At 37.7% G+C, this 8,446-nt stretch overlaps 1 pseudogene across 1 annotated transcript; it reads right to left on the bottom strand.

Annotated features, from left to right (window-relative positions):
* Positions 1 to 639: 639 nt before the first annotated feature.
* On the bottom strand, positions 640 to 1,556 carry LOC143712052 (dynein regulatory complex subunit 4 pseudogene; annotated as a pseudogene). Its single transcript, XR_013194980.1, has 3 exons — positions 1,440 to 1,556; positions 987 to 1,154; positions 640 to 651 (listed from the first exon to the last, which is right to left on the bottom strand). The product of XR_013194980.1 is annotated as a dynein regulatory complex subunit 4 pseudogene (transcript).
* Between the last annotated feature and the right edge of the window lie 6,890 nt (positions 1,557 to 8,446).

Genomic DNA, 8,446 nt, shown 5'->3' with positions numbered 1-8,446 from the left:
AAAGATAAGTGGGACTGAGACAAATACTGATTATATTTTTTGGATCGTCAGACTAACCATTTGATAGAGCAATACTGTGAGAAGTAGTTAACGAGGGAACTTTAAGTGTCACTAGGCTGACAGTGGTGAGAGACTCAATGGAAGAGGAAAGTGATGCAGAAGGAACTGGCATGTAGGGAAATATGGAAATAGGAGAAGAAATATAGTACGGCTGGTGTGGGTGGCGCGGTGGGAATCCGTAGGCGCTGGATCTGCTGGGTGAGCTCGGACACCTGCGTCACCAAGACTTGTACTGCTCTGCCCGTATCTCCGATATCCTTTTCCTGTGAATCCATTCTTCGGATACTGTGATGAATGAATTCTTCTAATGAAGAGTGAGAGACGCTCGCTGCTTCCATTCCTTGGTCAGATCGTTCTGTCATAGTAACTGACGACAGGAAGCAAACGCGAGTTCAACAATTTATTTGGGAAAGTAACAAAGTCCAGAACAGTAAGTCGGATGGTGAGATGGTGACGCAGGGACTTCGATGGTCAAATCCGGTGAAGTGCAGACAGACGGTGAGACGACAATTTCCAAAAGGAAGAACACGAACAGGAACACCAGGCAGGACACGAACCAGAAGATCAGACAGGGGAACATCAAACAACGATCTGACAAAGATGAGAGAACAGCGGTGAGTATAAGTAACATGGTGAGATCGACTGCAGCTGGTGAAGTGATGATGGGCAGCTGGAGCGGATCAGGTAATGACATACAGACACGCCTCTTACACACGTGCATTCATACAACAACATAAACACAAGACAAGAAGGAACCAGTGAATCCGTCTATCGTGACACTGACAGCAGGACACAAAGAACAAGATTTACATACATTACTTAAATGAATTCAAACTTTTGTTATAATTAACATTTAACATTATGCAACGATTCAGAGTCAGTACAATACACTAGAATTACTAAATTTACTAAGACCCTGAACTTACAGTTAGAGCACTCTTGTCCTTCTCATAGTTGGCCAGCTGTTTCTGAAGCTCTGCGACTTCCTCTTTGGCCTTTTGTGCTGGCTCTCTAAGCTCCTTATTCTGCTTAAGCACTTCCACCATCTCTTTATTTATTTTCTCCTCCTTCCTTTTCATGTCCTTTAACTCTTCCTGCACACATTCCATCAGAAGAGAAAATAAATAAGAACTGACAAATAATCACTTCCTCTAACTCAGCTGGTAGCATGACAACAAGGAACAAACATACTAGCATTCATACACTGCAGTATTATACATTTTTATAGCTTGATTACCACATACATAAATGTAGATTTAATAATTGTGGCGATGCAATGATGACAATGAATAAAGTTACAAAAAACAGATCTATGAGAGACACTATGTTATTTGATTTATAATTAGTACGGAGAAATGTGTTCACGTGTGCGTTTTCACCTTGAGCGAAGTGATAATGCGCAGATTTTTGTCGAGTATATCATCAAAGTAGTTTCTCATGTCTTTGAAAGCTTTCTCGTGCTTCTTCATAAGCATGTTGATGCGGCTGATCTTTCGCTCCTCGATCTTATGAATCTCCGTCTTAGTTCTTCCTCCTGACCCAGCTTCTGCATCCTTTTCTCATATTTGGATCCAATTTCTGTGACAATATTTTCACTCTCATGTTAAATCATTAAAGCAAGCCTTCACTGCCTATAAAAATACTGTGTTATACAGGCAGTATGTATTTAACTAAGAATATTTGCTACTCATCAACAAAGTACATCATAATGTGAAAGTGAAAAAATCCAGATATTGTATTGAATTAATAACAAAAAACAAAACAAATATAAAGATAATAAAGTATTCCCTGGTGTCTTTTTATTTTACATCAATCAACCATGAAGAACAAAGAAAGAGATCTAAGACAAAGTTCTTCAAACAAATGAGCCAATGAGGAAAAATAACTTGCAGGGCACTGAATATTATCTACAGTACAGAAAATCCACACTGAAATTTAATTTACCAACGTGAAGCTTCAAGCCACCTGTCCTCAAAATAGAGTTTTCAGGCACAAAATTATTTGGTATTAAAAAAAAATAATAAATAAATAAAACATCTTAGAATTTTGAACTTCCATCTTTGCGATAACTCTGTATATTTCTATGGCATCGCTGTCGAAGAGTAATCAGCTGGTAAAGTGAATACACTTAATGTAGTGAAGGGGTGGGGGGGGGGGGGGATTGGAATCCACTGCTGGTTCAGTGTATATCAGGGCTCAACATTAATGCTTGTGCGCTTGTCCGGGACAAGTGGATTTTTTGAAGGGACAAGTAAAAGAGAATTTTACTTGCCTGACCGGACAAGTAGCCTGATTAGAACATCAATAACAGAAATAAACAAATAACCAGGGAATCACTAAACCGAGAGAATGATTCTGATTTTATTACATTTATTGTAAGTTGCGATCGATTTGTGGATAATGTATTACTGAAGGTAAGGTTGCGCTGTTGACGCACTGCGGTTAAGTGGGCCGCGGGTTGAATATACAAGGTCAAGCCAGCCTCACGTTTTTTTAGTATGCGCGTCTAATTGTGTACTTATGGTATGGGTACTGGAAGAGGTCAAAATTGATTTTTAGACTCTATTTTCTGCTGTTTTGCATCTTATTAGGACATAATTAATACAATTTCATGATTTTTTAAAAAAGAACATAACGGGGGAAGAAAGATGGCGTCGTAGAGTGAACAGATTTTTTGGCGAGCTCTCGGGACATGTTCAAATAGTCGATTCATTAATATTTTCACTCAGCGGAATCATTCTACGAGCTTAAATGGTTTTTGTGCCATGTCTTTAGATCAATATTTTTCAAAAGGACTGACAGAATGCCGAAAGCTAAGAAGAATGTGCCGAAAAGCTCTACTATCAGCGGCGGCGAGCAGGGTGCTGATATGAGCGACGCGAGCATGAGTCGTGAGGAGGAAAGTTCCAACTCTAACTTTGCTCAAGCTCTGGATAAATTAACTGAAAACATTACGAAGGTAATAGATGAGAAAGTGAATACTGTCCTAGCCGCGATAAATGATCAAACCGTTCAGTTCCAAGCCTTGGTGGAGAGAGTGGGCCAGGCGGAGGAACGACTAGCTGGTGTGGAAAGCTCAACGGAATCTCTGCAGGCCACCATGGCTGATCTCCATAAAAAAATGAACGAAATGTCAGCGCACATCGACGATCTGGAGAATCGCGGGCGTAGGTGTAATTTGCGTCTTATCGGTCTTCAGGAGGGCGCGGAAGGAAGCGATCCGGTGCACTTCTTTGAAAGGTGGTTGCCCGATTATTTAAAGATTGCAACGAAGGCTGGACGGATTAAGCTTGATCGTGCTCATCGCGCTTTAGCGCCATTACCAGGACCTAAGCAGAGACCCAGACCTGTCATCATAAAGTTTCATAACTTTACGAACAAACAGCGAGTGTTGGATGCAGCTCGTCGTGTTGGCATGGATCCCGAAAGGAGCACTGACGCAGGACCGAGGATTTCGTTCTTCAACGATTACTCTGCGATGGTGATAAAGAAACGCAAGGCTTTCGACGATGTCAAACGACGACTGCAGAAGATGAAGATTGAGTATGCCCTGCTATATCCTGCAACTCTGAGGCTGACCGTCAACGGGACAGTGAAGCGCTTTGCCTCTTCAGATGACGCGACTGAGTTCGTTGACAGCCTGGGATAATTTGGAGAGCTTTCGCGGACAGTTAGGCTTTGTGGTATTTCAACAAAATAACATGCTGAGCGAAGATGTATCATGTTACTGAGAGCGGGGTGAGGTTTTGTTTACCCTATGTTCAGAGATGTGAGTGGTGTTTGGGGGAGTAGGCAGTTGCCTGCAGAAGAAAGGAGTAAGAACAGTTCTTCCTGCATGTTTGGCAGGTTTGTTCCCTTGTATAGTTTTCTGTGTTCTGTTTTGATTTTAGTTAATTTTTGTTTGAGGCTCAGATTTCCTAAGGGTTCCCTTACAGGATTATGCTCTAAAATCATCTGTATTATGTTTGCACTGATTGCCGGTACAATATTGAATGTCTAAAGTGCTTAGGATTTGCACTTGGAATATTCGAGGTATTCATAATCCTATAAAGCGGAGAAAGATACTTGCTTTTTTGAAAAAAGGAAATATAGAAATTGCTCTTTTACAAGAGACTCATCTGAGTGATGCAGTACATTTGAAATTACAACAGTGTGGTTTTGGGCAGGTATATTTTTCTTCTTTTACAACTAGAAGTAGAGGTGTTGCCATTCTCATTAAACGTAATTTACCGTTCAAAATTGTAAACTGTATTAAAGATAGGGGCGGTCGTTATGTTATTGTTGTAGGCTTGTTGCAAGGTAAAACTATTCTCATACTAAATATGTATTACCCTCCGGCTCATCCATCTGACTTTATTACTAAAGTGTTTCTGGAATTGAGTGCCAGGTCAGCAGATTTAACAATTGTGGGTGGAGATTTTAATTGTGTAATGAATCCTCTTGTAGATAGACACCCACATAGCTCTGCGTCTCTAACTGCTCAGGCGAGATCCCTGCAGAATATTTGTAAAGATCTTGGTTTTGTAGATGTCTGGAGAACTCTTCACCCTGCTGATAAGGAATATACTTTTTTTTCTACCTCCTATAAGTGTCAGTCCAGATTAGACTACTTTTTTATGCCAAAAACAGATCTACACTTAGTACTATCATGTAATATTGAAAGCATTTTACTGTCAGATCATGCCAGTGTCACTATGGAGCTTCGATTCAGGAATACAGTGGACTGTTCTATACAGTGGAGGCTTAATATTGCAACACTTAGAGAGAGCGCATTTTCAGTTTACTTCTCTTCTGAATTTAAATCCTTTCTATCTATTAATTCTCTATCCACAGATAATCCATCTTTATTGTGGAAAACTTGTAAAGCTTATGCAAGGGGGCAAATCATTTCATACTCTTCCTCTAGAAAGCGTCAAAGAATGATGAATCACAGGGCTTTGGAGGCTCAGTTATTGGTTAAAGTAAAAATGTATAACAGATCTCCATCAGCAGATTTATTGAAAGAGGTGCAGGCAGTCAGAGCATCTTTAGACTGTCTTCTTACTGTGGAAGCAGAGAGGAAAATAAGATACTCAAAACAAAGATTTTATGAGCATGGAGACAAACCTGGGAGATTTCTAGCATATATTGCAAAACAACGTGCTGCATCTCACCTTATCGCTACTATTGTCTCAGATGATAATATTTTCCTCGATAATAAGAATATTAATAACTTGTTTAAAGATTTTTATATGAACCTATATTCTTCTGAGAAAACAGATGACCATCTCAAGCAAATGGTTGACTTTTTTTCTGAGATTAATCTTCCAACAATTTCAGCTACACAAAAAGACTCCCTCAATGGACCAATTACTAGACAGGAGGTTATTAATGCTATTAATGTTCTAAAGAATGGTAAATCACCTGGACCAGATGGGTTTTGCGGAGAGTTCTTTAAGGAGTTTCAAGAGCTGCTTGTAGACCCATTGCTTAATATGTTTAATTATTCGTTTGTGGTTAAAGAATTACCAAAGACCCTTAGAGAAGCTAATATCACGCTTATATTTAAAAAAAGGTAAAAGTCCAGATGTATGTTCCTCTTATAGGCCAATAGCATTACTGAATGTGGACCGGAAATTGCTTTCTAAAATTTTAGCAATGCGCCTTGAAAAAATTCTTCCTACAATAATTGGGATCGATCAAACAGGATTTATACAGGGTAGGAATTCATCTGACAATATAAGACGCCTTTTAAACATTATCTATGCCTTTAAAGGGAAATCCATAGATGGGCTAGTGATTTCTTTGGATGCAGAGAAGGCATTTGACCGTATTGAGTGGTCCTACCTTTTCTTTGTTTTGGGAAAATTTGGCCTAGGTGAAAATGTTGTGGAATGGATTAGAGTGTTGTACACGGACCCACGCTCTGCTGTATTGACAAATGGTTTTAGATCTGATTATTTTCCTATACATAGAGGCACCATGCAGGGTTGCCCCCTGTCACCACTTTTGTTTGCGATGGCCATAGAGCCTCTAGCTGAAGCAATCAGATCGGCAACATCTATTTCGGGTTTGCAGATAGGACATAAACATCACAAGATTGCGCTGTATGCTGATGATGTATTGCTGTTTTTATCTGAGCCCGAGAAGTCAGTTCCTGCTCTGATCGAGTTGATTAACAAATATAGTACCTTTTCTGGTTATAAAATTAATTTAGATAAATCTGAAGCTATGCCATTAGGCACTCTCATTTCCATACCTAATATTACACCCTGTTTTCCTTTTAAGTGGTCGCCTCTAGGTTTTATCTATCTAGGTATTTCTATCTCTTCGTCCTTGAAGCAAATGTATGAATCTAATTTTTTTCCTTTATTTGAGAAAATACGTCTAGACTTAGAACGCTGGAATTCCTTGCCAGTATCTTGGCTAGGTCGGATAGCACTTGTAAAGATGATTGTTCTACCAAAACTATTATACCCTATTCGAATGGTTCCTATACTATTTTCAAATAAGACATTAAAGGGCCTGAATAGCTGGCTAACTTCCTTTATATGGAGTAAACGTAAGCCTAAAATAAAAATGTCAGTACTCTATCTGCCAAGTTATATGGGGGGATTGGATTTTCCAAATATCAAGAAGTATCAGTTAAGTTCTCATCTGAAATACATTGCAGAGTGGGTCAGGAATGATTCTTCCTCTACTTGGTTGGATATCGAATCTTCCTTTTCACAAATTCCTTTAAGAGCTTTTATTTTTGTTAAGAGTTTTCAAAAAATAAAAGAGATATATGACAATCCAATTATAGTAAATACTCTGAAAGCATGGAGATCAGTATGTAGGCTTGAAGGTAGATCTAAATTGACTTCTTTCTTTACCCCAATACTAAACAATCCTGATTTCACCCCAGGAATTTTGGATGATTTATTTATTTTTATTTATTTATTCATTTATTTTCAAGTCATTTGACTAGTTTTGTAGAAAAGTAAAGGCAAACTCAACTTAAACATCTAAGTGCCTTCTAGCACTTACCCCATGTCCCGTGTTCAAACACTCATAAAAATTTTTCTATTATAGGTTTGCTCATTTTTTCAATATATTCCTGTTCCGAGTGACCCTGGCTATTACTGTTATCATTTTCATATAATTTTACTGTATAGTTATTACATTATTACATTTTAGCACTTACACCATGTCCCATTTTCAAACACTCATAAAAAGTGTTAGTTAATCGGTTTGCTCATTATTTCAATAAATTCCTGTTCAGAGTGACCCTGACTATTACTGTATCTATTTTCATGTCATTTTACTGTATAGTTTTGGAGAAAAGTAAAGGCAAACTCAACTTAAACATCAAAGTGCATGTTATCACTTACATCATGTCAAAACTGTAAAGTAAAATTATATGAAAATGATAACAGTAATAGTCAGGGACACTCTGAATAGTAATATATTAAAAGAATGAGCAAACCTGTAAAAAACTGTAAACATCAGTGCATTTTATCACTTACACCATGTCCCATTTTCAAACACTCATAAAAAGTGTTCCCTCATAGGTTTGCTCATTATTTTAATATATTCCTTTTCAGAGTGACCCTAACTATTACTGTATTCATTTTCAAGTCATTTTACTGTATAGTCTTGGAAAAAAGTAAAAGCAAACTCACCCCAAACATTAAAGTGCATTCTATCACTTACACCATGTCGCAAATTCAAACACTCATAAAAAGTGTTCCTTAATAGGTTTGCTCTTTATTTCAATACATTCCTGTTCATAGGCACCCTGACTATTACTGTATTTATTTTCAAGTCATTTTACTGCATATTTTGGGAGAAAAGTAAAGGCAAACTCACCCCAAACATCTAAGTGCATTCTAGCACTTTTATATGAAAATATAAATTGTCTCATTATAGGTGACCATGTCTCATTTTCAAACACTCATAAAAAGTGTTTCTTCATAGGTTTGCTCATTCTTGTAATATATTCCTATTCAGAGTTACCCTGACTACTGCTCTATTTATTTTCAAGTCATTTTACTGTATAGTTTTGGAGAAAAGTAAAGGCAAACTCACCCCTAACATCAAAGTGCATTCTATCACTTACACCATGTCCCATTTTCAAACACTCATAAAAAGTGTTCCTTCATAGGTTTGCCCATTCTTTCAATATATTCCTATTTATATTGACCCTGACTATTACTGTATTTATTTTCAAGTCATTTTACTGCTTAGTTTGGGATAAAGGTAAAGGCAAACTCACCCCAAACATCAGTGCATTCTATCACTTAGACCATGTCACATGTTCAAACACTCGTAGAAATCTTTCTATTATAGGTTTGCCCATTCTTTTAATATATTCCTATTCAGAGTAACCCTGACTATTACTGTGTCTATTTTCATGTCATTTTAC

The sequence above is a fragment of the Siphateles boraxobius genome, unplaced genomic scaffold, assembly GCF_051911475.1.
Source record: "Siphateles boraxobius isolate OS27281-9 unplaced genomic scaffold, OSU_SipBor_1 5, whole genome shotgun sequence".
Taxonomy (NCBI): Eukaryota; Metazoa; Chordata; class Actinopteri; order Cypriniformes; family Leuciscidae; genus Siphateles; species Siphateles boraxobius.
The sequence above is the reverse complement of the archived record's forward strand: the minus strand, read 5'-3'. Positions and strand labels throughout refer to the sequence as shown.